The sequence below is a fragment of the Dromiciops gliroides genome, chromosome 2, assembly GCF_019393635.1.
Source record: "Dromiciops gliroides isolate mDroGli1 chromosome 2, mDroGli1.pri, whole genome shotgun sequence".
NCBI classification, from domain to species: Eukaryota; Metazoa; Chordata; class Mammalia; order Microbiotheria; family Microbiotheriidae; genus Dromiciops; species Dromiciops gliroides.
Genome location: NC_057862.1, coordinates 37,328,896 through 37,344,682, shown reverse-complemented (window position 1 = coordinate 37,344,682; position 15,787 = coordinate 37,328,896). Strand labels below are relative to the sequence as shown.

Sequence of the window (15,787 nt, the reverse complement as noted above, 5' to 3'; positions counted from 1 at the left end):
CCTGTTCCTCTTTCTCTTCCTTTACATGGTCAACTCATAGAAAAACTACCTATTCACTGGCCTCTACTTTCTCACCTCTTTGTGACCTAATTTGGGCTTTTCTTGGCAAAGATTCTAGGATGGTCAGCCTTTTCCTTCTCTATCTCATTTAACATGTAAGGAGCTGAGGCAAACAGGGTTAAGTGACATACCTAATATCACACAGTAAGTGTTTGAAGTCAGATTTGAGCTCAGGAAAATGAGTCTTCCCGATTTCAAGCCCAGTGATCTATCCACTACAACACTTAAGGCACAAAGATAAATACCCATGAGTAATCAGAAGGGACTACACAAGGATACAGTATTTACACCTCTCACCTGTAGCTCCAAGAAGCTGTAGCATGCACAATGGCCAAATCCTGGTAAAACCATCTCAGCAGATGAGCTAAACCAGTAGAAGGGTAACTGACAGGACCCAAACCCATTTGTGATTAGAGGGATAGCTACACAAATCATATGATGATTTCCCCTGGTGGAATGGGTAGATAAGAATAATTTGTTCCAATGGGCAAGAATCCAGCGGGACCTTAGTTAGACATCAAAGATGCCAAGGATATCAAATGTGTTCTGGGCCAGCACCAGTGTTCCTGACTTTTGTCTTGCCCCTGGACCTTGATGACTCTAGAAGAGAGAGCGAAGATGATGATATCCAATTCATAAACAAGTTAAGGCATCAGCCCAAGATATTATTATTCCTCTTCAACAATTTATATGCTAAAAGGGAAAGATAATACAAGTCTTCCCTCTCAAAGCCTTAATGTCCTCAAGGGCCATAGAGACACTCAAACAAATAAAGGGCTTGAAAGTATTTTTGTTGTATATTAATAACCACCAAAAAAGAAAAGAAAAGGAGGGAAACAGGAATACTCCAGGGAAAAGGGGGTACTTTATCACATAGCTGAAGTGGAAAAATACAAGGTTTTATACAAATGAGGAAATATTTTGGATTTACGGACTATGGTTTAAACTTGAAGAATGACAAGCTCCTGGTTTAGGGATAACATTCACCTCTAATGGGCTTCTAAGGTCTTTGAAATCTCACTAGAAAGCTTTAAATTGAAAAGGAAGAGGGAGAAAGAAAACCACCTATGGAGTTTTTATGTATATCTTTATCACAGAGAGTAGCTACAGTGTGGGGGAAATGGTAGCAAAAAACACCTTGAAATTGACAGGAGGCCAAGCTTATGGAAGGAGCCCACCATAAAACTCATGGTCTCAGAAATCTAAAAATGTATTCACAAAATATGGTATCAGGTAGGGAGAGCTTTAGATTCTTTTGTAAGGAGGGAAATCTGACCTTTTTGGTATCAGTGAGATGGGATGGGATAAGATCCATGACTGGAATAAAAGTATACAATATTCAAAAGGGAAAGGATAAGACAGTTAAGAGGGGATGAGGGGCAACTAGGTGGTGCAGTGAATAAAGCACCGGCCTTGGATTCAGAAGGACCTGAGTTCAAATCTGGCCTCAGACACTTGACACTAACTGTGTGACCCTGGGCAAGTCATTTAACCCTCATTGCCCTTCAAAAAAAAAAGAGGGGATGAGAGGGAGCAGCAGCATGTGAGGAAATCCCAGAAAGGGGAGAAGCAAAGAGAAAACCACTGGAGTTAAGATCAACAGAGGGGAAAAATTGAAAAAATATTGTCATTGGAGTTATTGGATAAAAAGAGGAAACAGCCAAGGAGTTTGGGAAGAGAAGATTTGAGATGGTAGTGATTGGAGACTTCAAATTCTGGACATCTACTCGAAAAAACTCTGTTTCTGATTGTCTCTTTTTCCCTCCCCCTTTTCTCCTCCCTTTTTGTCTCTCTCTGGCTCTGGCTCTGGCTCTGGCTCTCTCTTTGTATCTGTTATGTTTAAAAATCTGTTATGACTAAAAATCTAATGTGTGGTCACTCCAAACTAGGAGGTTACAGCACCAGACTTTGGGCATTAAGCATTTATTAAAGTATTTAGAAGTTAGCAAAAGAGAGAGGAAGAACACATGGAGCTCAGAAAGAAAAAGCTTAGCTACCCTGACCCTGCTTCCACCACCAAGACCTGCAACTGAAAAGAGGCAGATCCCCTGTCTCCTAGAGTGGAAGCTCCCTGCAGGACCGTGAGAGGGGTGGTCCCCACACACAGCTCCAAGCCAATTGGTTGGTAGCATTGATTGACATGACTTACAGGCGATTCCATGAATAGATGTAACTTCCGGATGCCAGGCAGCCCCTGGATGTCAATCACATGCTTTCTCCTCAGGGGGGCGTTGCCCTGGTTCTCACAATGTCTTTCTCAGCTGGGGGACGGCACCCTAATTCTCACATATCTCAGTCTTTCTCTGTGTCCTTCTCTGTCTCTATGTCTATCTGTCTCTCTCCCTCTCTTTTGAGGCAGCTAGGTGGTACAGTGGATGGAGTGCCAGCTTAGACTTTGGAAGACCTTACTTCAAATTTAGCTTTTGGTACTTACTGTGTGTGAAAAATAATTATTAATAATTGATATCTTGGAGGCCCAATGATCTCCCCTTCTTCCTTAATCCTTTCTCTGTACCTCTCCTTAAAAGTAAGATTCATCTGGATCAAAGGAGTCTTGAGGGGAGACAGATCCATTTTTCTAGATAGATGAAGGCCTTTACTGATGAGATATGGCCTTCACTGCCACACCTAACTGGAAACTATTATGGCTTGATCATCTGGGGGTGAGGGGTCTAACTTCTTTCTATGATGTCATTCTTGCCAAGATTTGAGTGACCAAAGTCATGTAGACATCACCCCGATTTCGTTTTAATATAGCACACCTTCAAATAACACCAACTCATTCGATTTTATTGCTATGTGATGGACCTTCTACAGTTATAAACTGTAGAAGAGTATATAAACTGTGACCCCACTGCTATGAGGGGTCTTTGATCTGAGAGACATGTCCAGTGACCATTCTTGGGGGGGGGCAATGAGGGTTACGTGACTTGCTCAGGGTCACACAGCCAGATTGGAACTCAGATCCTCCTGAATCCAGGGCTGGTACTTTATCCACTGCACCACCTAGCTTCCCCAAGTGACCATTCTTTTATTAATAACCTGCAGGCCTATTAATAAAATGATTAAATTACTGAGAAATTATATCTCTCATAGGTTTAATCATCACACTGTGTGACCCTGGGCAATTTACTTAATTTCCAGCTGACTAACTTTTTTCATCTATAAAATGGGGATAATAAAAGTATCTACTTCCCAGGGTTGGTTTTATGAGGATCAAATGAGATAATAATTATAAAGCACTTAGCACAGTGCCTAGAATATAGTAAGCCCTATAAAAATATTAGTTATTATTCTCTCTCTGTCGGCTCTGTCTCTCTGTCACTCTCTTTGTTCTACCACTCTCTTCTGACTTTGTCCCTCTTTCTTTCTCTGTTTCTGTCTCTCTACCTCTCTATCCTGTCTTTGTCTCCTTCACTCTCTGTCCCTTTTTTCCTCTGTCTCTGACACTGTATTTGCTATCTCTCCAGCCCCTCAAAAGATAACTCATAATGATTTAACCTAAATGAAAATTTCATGTTTCAAAAAGTGAAATGTTAAATCTGGATCTTATTCTTATCAAAGAGGAACTAATTTTTGCAGTGGGAATGAAAGGATCATTGGTGAGTTGACCATAGCATCTTAGAATTTGTGATAGAGGAGAAGAGATCTGGTTATAGGCTCACACATTGCTGAGATTAGGAGGAAAACAAATGTCACAGAGTTTGGAGAAAAGACACCTAACATCTTGTGAATTCAAATGTATGTATGTAGCATGTACATATGTACATATACCATGCTAAAACACACACATCCAAATCTGGAAAACTGCTCCCAATGCTATTTAATGATCAGACTGGTTAGCCAAAGACTTTTTCTGTATTCTTCTCATTCCTTTGTCCCTAAGGGATGTTGTGAAAATCTTTTCCTTTCTCCCATTCTCTCTATTTTCCCTAAACTAAAGATCAGAAGAAAAAGGGGGGAAAAAAAGAAGAGAAAAAGATAGGTATTAAAATGTGTGACTTACTGCTCCCCCACTTAAGAGAGCTTTTCTGCGTTTCATTGAAATAAAATCAGCAGTGATCCTCCTATTGTCTGAGTAAGTAACGGATACAGAGAATGAATTCTCCCTAGGAGTAGAAGACAGAGTCTGGACAATTGTAACAATTTTTATATTTTTAATATTATGATTTTTATTCTCTGGATTAGGAATCAGGAAGTGGTTGCTTGAGAAGGGATTAATAACACTTTGGGTACCAAATATGAAAGTGAAAATGAATTAGTGGACTTTCAATTCCCGATGAAAGACTAGAGCTGAATAAAACTGATTTTCAAGCAAGACTCAAGAGAAAGATAAAAAGGTAAAGAGGAAAGAGAAATCATAAGGGATTCAATGAGGTTAACATGTTGACATTCCTACATAAGAAGATGATATATGTAACTCCTCAGAACTCCATCGTTGCTATGGCAGTGAGAAGGAGTGTACATAGAAAGCATAGGTATGAGTCAACTATGATAGAAGGATATATAAAAATAAAAGTAAGGAACGAGAGTGATGCACAGGGGAAAAGGGTAAAGAAGGCAGTAGAATTGGATAAATTATCTCACATAAAAGAGGCACAAAATATTTTTTACAATGGGTAAGATGGGTGTGTGGGCAACATTTGAAAGTTATTCTCATTAGAATTGGCTGAAAGAGGGAATAACATACATACTCAGCTGGATATAGAAATCTATCTTCACCTACAGGGAAGTAAGGGGCAAGGGAGATAAGGGGGTCTGATAGGAGGGCAGATTGGGGGATATAGTGGTCAGTAGCAAGACACTTTTGAGTATAGACAGGGTGAAAGGAGAGATAGAAGGATAAAGAGGGGGAAATAGAATGTAGGCAAATACATAGTATAATCATAGCTCTGAACATGAATGGCTGAATTTACCTATTAAAAAGAAGTGAATATTCGCAGAAATAAAGTCATATCTAAACAACTGAAAAAATGTTAATTGCTCATGAGTAGGCTGAGCCAGTATAATAAGTGACAATCCTATATAAATTGATCTATTTATTCAGTGCCATAGCATTCAAACTATCAATAAATATTGTATAGATCTAGAAATAATAATGACAAAATTCATCTGGAAGAACAAAAGTTCAAGGATATCAAGGGAATCAATGAAAAGAAATGTGAAAGAAAGTGGTCTAGGAGTACCAGATCTCAAACTTTATTACAAAAGTGGTAATTATCAAAACAGTCCAGTACTGGCTGAGAAATAGAATAGTGAATCAGTGGAATAAAATAGGCTCAAAATACACTATAGTAAATGACTATGGTAACCTAGTATACAATAAACCCAAAGAGCCAAGGTTTTGGAACAAAAATTCATTATTTAACAAAAACTACCGGGAAAACTGGAAAACAGTATGGTAGAAACCAGGTATAAACCATCATCTCACACTGTATAATAAAATAAAGTCAAAATGGGTGCATGAATTATACATAAAGGGTGATACAATAAGCAAATTAAGAGAGCATGGATTCATTTATCTGTCAGATTTATGCACAGAAGAAGAATGTAGGATCAAAAAAAGATAAAGAGAACATTACAAAATATAAAACAGATAATTTCAATGATACAAAATTGAAAACTTTTTTTAAATTTTATTTTAATTTTTTTTTCCATTTACACATAAAGATAGTTTTCAACATTCATTTTTGTAAGATTCTGAGTTCCAAATTTTTCTCCAACCCTCCCTTTCCTCTCACCTCATGAAGCCAGCAAGCAATCTGATATAGGTGATATATTACAATCATGTTAAACATATTTCCACATTAGTCATGTTGTAAGAGAATTAGAACAAAAGGAAAAAAACGCAAAAAAGCAGCAGAAACAACAAAAATGAAAATAGTATGCTTCAATCTGCATTCAGAATACATAGTTCTTTTTCTGAATGTGGAGAGTATTTTTCATCATGAGTTTTTTGGTATTGTCTTGGATCACTGTATTGCTGAGAAGAGTTAAATCTATCACAATTGATCATTACTAAAATCACTAAAAGCTTTTGCACAAAACCAATGTAAACAAAATGATAAAGAATGCAGAAAACTGGGAAAGAATCTTTGCAACAAGTGTGTCTGATAAAGGCCTCATTTCTTAAATAAATAGAGGATGGAGTAAAGTTTGTAAAATTTCAAGTCATTCCCCAATTGAGAAAAGGTCAAAGGATATAAACAGGCAGTTTGCAGACAAAGAAATCAAAGCTATCTATAGTCATGTGACAAAATACTCTTAATCACTATTCTCTGATGAAAAATGCAAATTTTTTAAATCTGAGATACCACCTCACATCTCTCAGACTAACTAATATGACAGACAAGGAAAATGTTGAATGTTGGAGAGGATGTGGGAAAACTGCGAAACTAATCTACCATCGGTGAAGTTGTGAACTCATCCAACATTTCTGGAGAACAATTTGGAATTATGCCCAAAGGGCTATAAAACTGTGCATATAATTCAATCCAGCAATATCACTGCTAAATTTATATATCAAAGGCATCCAAAAAAGAGAGAAAAAAGTCCTAATTGTACAAAAATATTTATAGAAGTTCTTTCTGTGGTGGCTAAGAATTGGAAATAAAAGGGATGCCCATCAATTGGGGAAGGGCTAAACAAACTGTGGTATATGATTGTAATGGAATATTATTTTGCTACAAAATGACAAGCAAGACATGACAAGAATCGTTTTTCCACAAAGGATTCCAATCAAAAATATGAGAGGATTGAGACCAGAAGGTAAAATCAGGTGGCTTATTTACCAAATCGATTTTGTCTTCTTCCTTAGTGAGGAAGAAAGTATAGTTGGTAATTTGGTGCAATATTGGCAAACCCGACACGATTGGGCTTGATGCTAAGGTCATTTGGATCTCCAACTGGTTTGAGGGTGAAGTTCTGCAGAATGGTGGTAAAGAACAAAAACAATTCCATCCTCGCCAGGCACTCTCCAAGACAAGAACGTTTTCCTGGGGGAAAAAAATTGCATGGAGAAATTGTCATGAATTATCACAATATCAGCCAAAGGGGAAAGGGCTCATTGGAGCAGGACAATAGTGGGGAGAAGAATAAAGCAGAAGGATGGAGATGGGCAGAAATGGTGTGTATTATTGTCTGTTAGACTTCAGTCTTTGATGGTCCCTAGGGGCAGGAAGGAATCCCCTCTTCACACCATTCTTCCCATAGTAAGCCCTTATGCAGTGGATCTTGCAATGGAATCATAGTTCCACTAGAAAAGGAGGAAGGTGAGGCAGCAAACAGGGTCAGCTCATCTCTTTAGGGGTCTGAGAAGAAGTCAGGTCAAGGGAATACTAGAAAAGAAAGTGTGTCACATGCCTCAGTGGGGTGGTGTGTCCTCAGAAGAACTACCATGAGGCTCAGGCAGAGGAGGGTGGGCAGGGGAAGAGAATGCTCCCATTAGAGTGAGAGGGAGATATGGGGAGGGTTTTTCTTTACCAGTGGAGAAAGGCATGAAGTAGTCACTTTTCTTGAATTTCCCATTCTTATCCAGGAAGTGCTGGGGATCAAATTGGTCAGGGTTGGGAAACTTTTTACTGTCCCACAAGACTGGGGAGAGCATTGGGAAGATGGTTGTGCCCTAGAAAGAAGAAATTCCAGGGAAGTCACTTATTATCATGAATATCCTTCATATGCAAATCTTAAGAATATTCATTGGCTCCCTATTGTGTCTAGTACAAACTGAAAACTCATTTGCCTATGGCATAGACTGGGATGTCTAGCCATTGAGAATCTGCATAGGCTCCAATCTAGCTTTGCAGGTTGTTGCCACCATTACAGTCTCCATCTTGCCTTCCTTGGGGTTCTAGCCAAACTAGTGCAACTGCTGTTTCCCTTCCACAAGGTCCCCTCTCAGGCTTCCATGCCTGTATAAAAGTTATGTGCAATACCTGGAAGGCACTCCCTGCTCTCTCCAGCCTCTTGGAATCCCAAGATCTCTTCAAGGATTGGATTGGATTCCTTCAGGAAGCCTTGGCTAGAGCCCTGAGCTCTTTGTGCTCTCCCTCCCCTCAGTTCCCTGGTCTATATGTTTATGCCTGTGGCCAGTGTAACTTTGGGTAGGACTCCTGAATTGTCAATGACACAGGCAATGCTTAAAGCTTCCAGGGGCAGACCAGGCTTCCTCCTGAGGGAGTTTCTTCAGCAGAAAGCCACTCTGCTACACAAATCACAGCTTTGGTCTGAAGGAAAGAAATAACACTTGAGGTGGACTTTTCTGCTTCCAAGTTGTGCTCCCTCCATGAGAAGCTGAAAACCCCAATGTCCAAATAACCTTCTTTTCTTGCCTTGGGTCCACAGAACCTGGCCTAGCAATTCTCATAGAGTAGGTTCTTATTGATAATCTGCTCTGAACAATGCACTCAATGGGGTGTGTCAAATGTGAAATTAGGTGGGATGCTCCCTTCTCCTTTCTTTAAGCGAGAATAGTTCTTCTGAGCCATTGCTAAGAAATTTCAATTTACTTTAATATAATTCAATTTAATTCAATGTTTATTTAGTACCCCCTGGAATTCAGTATTGCAGAGTCTAATGACCTAGATTTTCCTTTCAGCTCCAACACTTTTCTAAGATGTTGTCTAAGTCATTTGACCTGAGACTCAGTGTGTCCATATGCATAATGGGACACAATAGTATTTACACAATCCATTTCACTGTCTTATAAGAGGAAATAACACAAATGAAACTTTAAGTAATCTCATTGTTATTATCACTGTATATTTTCTTTCCCAAGTGTTGCTATGGTGAATGAGAAGCAAGGAACACCAACATAAGTATACACACTCCTTTCCCTTTTCATTCAACACTGCATCCAAGTTGGTTGTATGTAACAAAAGACTACCTTAAGGGGAACTTCACCTGATATCATGACAACAGGAATCAATTCTTTCATGTCTAAAATGAGATCACTGGACAAAATGATATTTCAGATTTCTTTCAACACTAGATCCCAGGACTACTGACCTTGGGGATAACATATTGTCTGAACTGGATGTCCCTGTTCACTGCATGGGACAAGTTGAGTGGTTTGAGGTCAATGAATCTTTGCACTTCATGCACCACAGCATCCATATAGGGCATATCTTGTCTGTCTTTTATGGAAGGAACTCGATTTTGTCCAATCACATGATCAATTTCCTCATGAATTTTTGCTGCAAGGACAAAAACAGGGTTAACCACTAAAGTTTCTTGGTCTCTAGGGAATGCCCAACAAAGCATGTGTGGAGTATCTCTCTGACAATATTACCTAGGATGATTCTTAGATGTGTTCAATATCCTCCTTTTACTCATTTGAGAGTGAAAAGCCTTTTGTGGCAGCAATGGCATAATTTTCTGTGGCTTAGGGGACAGGAGTCAGGAAGAAGTGGGGATCATAAATTAGGTGTCTTCTAAGGTTCCCTATACCTCTAATTCCATTAGCCTATGATTTATAAAATGAGAAGAATAATTTCACCTCCCTTAAGGGGCATCAAATAAAATAATATGTAAAGTGATTTGGAAAACTTATACTCTTTATATTGATGCCAGATATTATTGCCAAAGAAAGTAGATGTTTTCATTTGGATTTGATAGTACTGATGGTGACATTATCATCTTGATTTAAACCATTCACTAGGTATGTATCTCAGTTCCTGTCTCAATACTCTAAATTGCTGAGGCATAGAATCTCAGCATTAGAGATAACCCATTTTCACATAGGGCCATCCAGAGTAGAACAAGCATCCTGTTTCTAATGGAATGAGAAAATGGTTATCCAGTCTTTGCTTGAGAACTTCCAGTAAGGGAATGCTCACTAATTCCAGGGCAGCTGAATGGTTTGGGGGAGAATTTTAATAGTTGGCAAGTCTTTCCTTACACGAAGCCTCCATTTGTCAATCTGCAACTTCTATCCATGGTTTCTGGTTCTGCCCATTTGAATCCAGCAGAACTAGCTCTGGTAGAATATAAGCCATTTGAGGGAAGAGTGTATTTTATTTGACTCAAATGAACTGAGTGTGCACAGCAGAAGCTTTATACATTATTCTTTTTTTTATGGGGCAATGGGGTTAAGTGACTTGCCCAGGGTCACACAGCCAGTAAGTGTCAAGTGTCTGAGGCCGGATTTGAACTCAGGAACTCCTGAATCCAGGGCCGGTGCTTTATCCACTGCGCCACCTAGCTGCCGCTGTATACATCATTCTTAAAGTGAATTGAATTCCCATGAAAGACTTTCTTATATTTAAATAACATCAGGTCTTGCCCAAGTGTTCTGTTTTCTTAAATATTCTACTGTGTGGGGCATGTGAAAATATTTTAACTGACTATCTTGCTAGGCCCTAAACTAACAAGGGGCCTGATCTGTGTATGTTTGACTGTCTGGCTGACAGCTATTAATTTAATATGGGCCATTTATAAAATTTCTCCACCCTGCTCTGCTCCCAAATTGATAAACAAATGATTAAGAAGCCTCTTAATTAAATAATCAAAGCAGGGTTTATTTATAAAAATTAATGTAAGAGATAAGTAGTGCCTATGGGTACGCTGGCTGCTGCCTCTGCTTGAACCTGTTCAAACTTTCACCCTTTTTCTCCTTCACTCCAGCCCCTGAACTTTCACTGCTCAGCTCCTTTCTTCTAACTCCAAGCCCCTTTCACTTTGTCGATGCCCCCTTACCATCTAACTTTCCTCTCTGTACTGCTGCACAGAATCCCCAAGTGCTTCTCTCACCATCCTCCTTTTGTTTTAGTCCTCCAGCATATTCCCCTTTGAAGAGCCCCCACTGAATAACCCCCTGCTTCACTCTTTAACTTCTCTCACACTACCGTAGTGATAAACCCCTAAGCCCTTTACTCCATCCCTCCTTCCTTAGAGTCCACCCCCCCCAAGCATCTCTAGCATCCCTTTTCATTAACTTTCTTTCTCAGGTGAAACCCGGCCTCACCACCCCCAGGGCCGGCCCAGCCCCGTACTCCCTGTCAGACCAAATAAAGCCTAGTTACTAGAAAGTCAGTGGCATCGTTGGGGAACAAAGAAACCTTGAGACTCTCTGATGTCCCTTCCTAGGGTTTGAAGAGAGTGGCCTGTAAGAATCTTTGGAAAATCAGCCTCGCTCAATGAGCAAGATGCTTCCCCCATGCATCTTACCTGCTGCATTTTGGAGAGGTAGCAGTCAATGAAGTCTTGAGGGTTGTTAGGGTCCAGTACCTTTTGATGCTCCTTCACTCTTTCCTTAATGAAACTATTCATTTTGTCCACATTTCTAGAAATTATATTATGCTTTCCAGGGAGGTAGACTCTGAACCCTGGTAAAAAGTTATAAAACTACCCCCCCCAAACAGCAAAAAACACATGTGAGTCTACTGTCATAAAAAGACAACTTTATATCTCTACTTATAAGACATAATGGACCTTTCAAAGGCATTACATTTCTTTGCAAGTGTAATTAAATCTTTGTTAACAAAAGTATTTTCTCTCTCATTTTCACTACACAGTGGGAAAAAAGAAAAACAAAACCCTTGAGAAAAGTAGACATAGTCAAGGAAAACAATTCAAACTGTTCCTATGCGCATGTTGGTAGGGGGATTCTCAAGTATTTTATTTCCCATAGTTTTTTAAATGAAATTTCTTTTTCTATCACTGCCTGTTCACTTTTGGGGATAACATGCAGAAATATTGATGACTGGTAAAGTTACTAACTGGAAGACCAATTTTGGAATAAGCAGTAATTAATGTTTCTTCTATGAAAGTTTCCTTGTTATACCTAATACCACTATGGATCTGGAAAGCTCTTTCCAGTGTGGAAAGGCCTCCAAAAGAAGCTATGGCATTCTATTAGTATTTTGTGTGTATTTGAGGGGACAAGAATCAGAGGGTATGCTTTATAGTGGGCTTTCTTACTTTGTTGAACTAATTGAGTTTGAGCTAATCAAGTACTAATCTATTTAGGTCAATTCAATGAACACATATAAAGTACTTGATCAATGTAAAGGAAAATATTAGGTATTCAGAGAGATACAAAGTTTATAAAAATAACCCCCAATTATTCCCTTCCCCACCTACTTTCCTGCAGGGAAAGATAGATTTCTTTGCCTAATTGAATGTGTACTTTATTCCCTCATTGAGCAAATTCTGATTAAAATGTAAGGAATTAATTGTAATTTGGGGTTTTCATAATACTATCTTTGCTTTATTATGGTCAGACTAAAACAAAAGCCTAAAAGATGTGTAACAAACAAGAGGAGCTCTAATTACAGGGAACATTTATTGAAACATTATTTCAAAAGCCTCCCTCGAATAACTTTCCCACGCCCACATGGGTCTGCTGAGATTATAATGGGGACAGACCATGTGGGTGTGCTGAGCAAATAGGAGACTCAGCAAGGTGAAGAACAGCCCTTCCCCTTCCTGTGAGGGAGACAGTTAAGATACAGTAAAAAGTCAGTTAGTCAGTTAGGGTTTGGAGTTAGGAGGGGTTAGAAGAAATAGTGAGTTAGGGATGATTCTGAGGTAAATGGGGAAGAAAGGCAGACATTTTAGAGGAGCTGCAGGTGTTTGATCTCCCAGACTTTACATTCTTGCCAAACTACCCTGCTGGCCATATTATCTCCCTATTCCTCATCTTGGCTCAGACTGTCTCCGTCTCCCATGCTTCAAAGTCATTGCCACCCTCTTTTCCAAACAGAATGTTACTTCCCTCAAGGTCTACTTCAGGTGTTCTCTCTCACATGAAACTTTTTTTACATCCCCCAATTACAAGTGCTTTCTCTGTCCTCTAATTACCTTGTATTTACTTATCTATGAATTCATTGTATCCCTCTAGCAAAATGCAAGCTCCTGGAGGACAGGAATGATTTCTTTCCAAGGAGACGTTGTTTCATTCACCATATGTTTTCTCCTGTGTCTAGCACATAGTTGGTACTGAAGAAGTTCTTATTAGTTGAATGATTTATTTTTACCTTTGTATCCCCAAAGCCTAGTATAATGCATTACACATAGTAAATATTTGGTCCTGTTGCTGAATTTCTTCTGCTGTTACCAAAGTTTTAACAAAACAATCAACGCATGACTAACATCATTGCTAATCGAAATATTATTCATAAAGCCTATAACTTACATCATCCATGTCCTAGGATTCTCAATCACCATGAATCCTGATTCAGTTATTCCTATGACACATTACTGTCTCCCCCCCACAACCCAAGCATTCAGGATCCAAATCCCAAATCCAGCCCTTTTACCTTGGAGAAGGATGCATTAATATTCTTCATATCCAATTGCAAGATGTTGCCAATAAGGGGAAGAGGAGTGGGACCTGGTGGGAGCTTCCCCCTTTTGAATCTTTGGCTCCGTAGGGATAAGATCAGGAAAAGGACACAAGCCAGGAGGGCAGTAGTGGTGAGTCCCCAAAGATCCATTGCTCTGAGGAATGATCCTACAGCTCTCAGAGGTACTAGCCGAGTTGCCAGACTTTTTAAAACCATTATAGAAAACAATGGGTAGTAATGCCCAGCCAATCAACACATAGTCCTTGTACAAAATCATGATTGGTTTCTCATTAACTTTTATTAGTTCAGCAATCAATAGGTGATTAAGAAGATGACTTCATGTTGGTTGCTATCAGATCTGTCCTTGACCCTGCCCTGGCCTTAATTTGCTTAGGGAAAGTGTGTGAGTGGCATAGTAGGGAACTAATTTGACCAACTTGTCTTGGTGGGGGACATGGGCTATGAATCATCAAATTTCTGTTGGGCTATGGGTATCTATTGAGCTAAGGAGAAAACAAATATCCAAATTCATCCTGAGAGGAGGTGGTTATAGGGTCCATAATCTAAGATCCGGAAGGCTTGACCTCACATTAAACAGGTTAGGTGCTATCTTATAATTTCCTGAGCTACATTGGGTTTAATTGACTTCTTTCTTTCCACATTGGTCATGTTATAAGAGTAGAATTAGAAAAATAGGGGGAAATGCAAGAAAGAATACACAATAACTATAATAAAAATCAATATCAAAAGTGAAAATAATATGCTTCAATCTTCATTCTAACTCCATAGTTCTTTTTCGGAATGTGGAGAGCATTTTCCACCATAAGTCTTTTGGCATTGTATTAAATCATTGTATTGCTGAGAAGAGTTAATTCTATATCACAGCTGATCATCACACAACATCGCTGATACTTTGTACAATGTTCTCTTGTTTTTGCTCATCTTACTCAGCATCAATTCATGTAAGTCTCTCCAGATTTTTATGAAATCCATCTGCTTATCATTTCTCACAACAAAATAGCATTCCATTACAATTATATACCACAACTTGTTTAGCCATTCCCCAATTATTGGGCATCCCCTCAATTTCCAATTCTTTGCTACCATGAAAAAGCAGCTATAAATCTCAATTGACTTCTTAATGATCCTTGTTCTTTCTCCACCTTGAAGAACATACTTCTTGAGAGACAGATGGCAACAAAATAGGCATTGATGTGCCCTACATAATTTGTGTCCTCTTTGAGTAGTGGCCCACTGGACTTAGCTATCCCTGATCACTATCTATATCTTTCCTATTCTTCTTGCTTGGATTTTTCGTGTCCCCAACATTTTAAAATCCCTGAATATCTTCTCAGCTTTCTCTGATCTTTTGGCTTGGTGCCTTTCTTATTTTCAATTCTGGATGATACTCACCCTCCAACCATCCTTGGTATATGCTCTCATCTACTAATCAGTGCTTCTCTCATACCTCAAGCAGATCAGGAACTCTTCTCTCTCACATAACTCCAGGGATGACCTGCCACACTACCTGCTACATTGGAGGAAAGCCAGAGATCTCACATTGAGACTTTGGCCATAGGTACTTTTATTCTTTCTGGTCTTCCCTGTTGGATTGATATGGAACACATTTCTCTGTGCAGACCTCTGCTTTCATGTCAGGTGCAAGACTCTGACCTGCTCATTAGAATGTATGCCTTGACCCATGCTTGACTTGCTCACAGATCTTTAAAGTTCCAATGGTAACCTAATGTGCCTTCAAAGATGAGCACACAGAGAGAACTTTAAGAAGGACTGAACACACTTGTGTAGGGTCTTAATTATTCACCATTCACTCATCTCCCCCTCTTCCCTTCACAGAAAGTCCATCACCTGCAAAGTTTGTCTAAATGTGCTATTCTAACAAAGAGTCTTTTGCTTTTAGAACAAAGGAAATTTGAGACTTTCAGAAAGAAAATGAAAAGATAAAGAAATAAGATTTGTGCTGAAAGGTATGCTAGAGCCAGTTCAGTCCTTCTCAAGAGAGCTGATGGCTAAATTATAAGTGTGACCATTTACACCTTGGACATCTGACAAATGTTACAAATCAGAGCTTGCTTTATTGTTTTATTTCTAGACTTTAAAAGTAAAGAAGGTAGAGCAAAGATGGTGGAGAGAAGCCAGGAAGTTGCCTGAGTTTCCCCTCAAAAGCAACATTAAATCAGGCCTCTAAACAGATTCTGGAACTGCAGAACCTAGAAAAAGATAGAGAAACACAATTGTCCAACTTGAGATAATTTAGAATTCTTCAGGAAAGGTCTGTCTCACTTGGGCAACAGGGGAGCACAATGCAGTGCAGAGCAGAGGAAGCTCTTGGATACAGCACAAATCAGTAGCTGAGGCCCCTTGGTCCTGGCTCAGCAGGCTGGTGGCACAGTAGGCCATTTGTGAAACCTGCCAACCCC

The 15,787-nt window shown here is 39.3% G+C and overlaps 1 pseudogene; it reads right to left on the bottom strand.

The window, feature by feature from the left end:
* Window positions 1–6,873: 6,873 nt before the first annotated feature.
* LOC122738218 overlaps window positions 6,874–15,787 on the bottom strand; it is a 29,953-nt pseudogene continuing 21,039 nt past the window's right edge.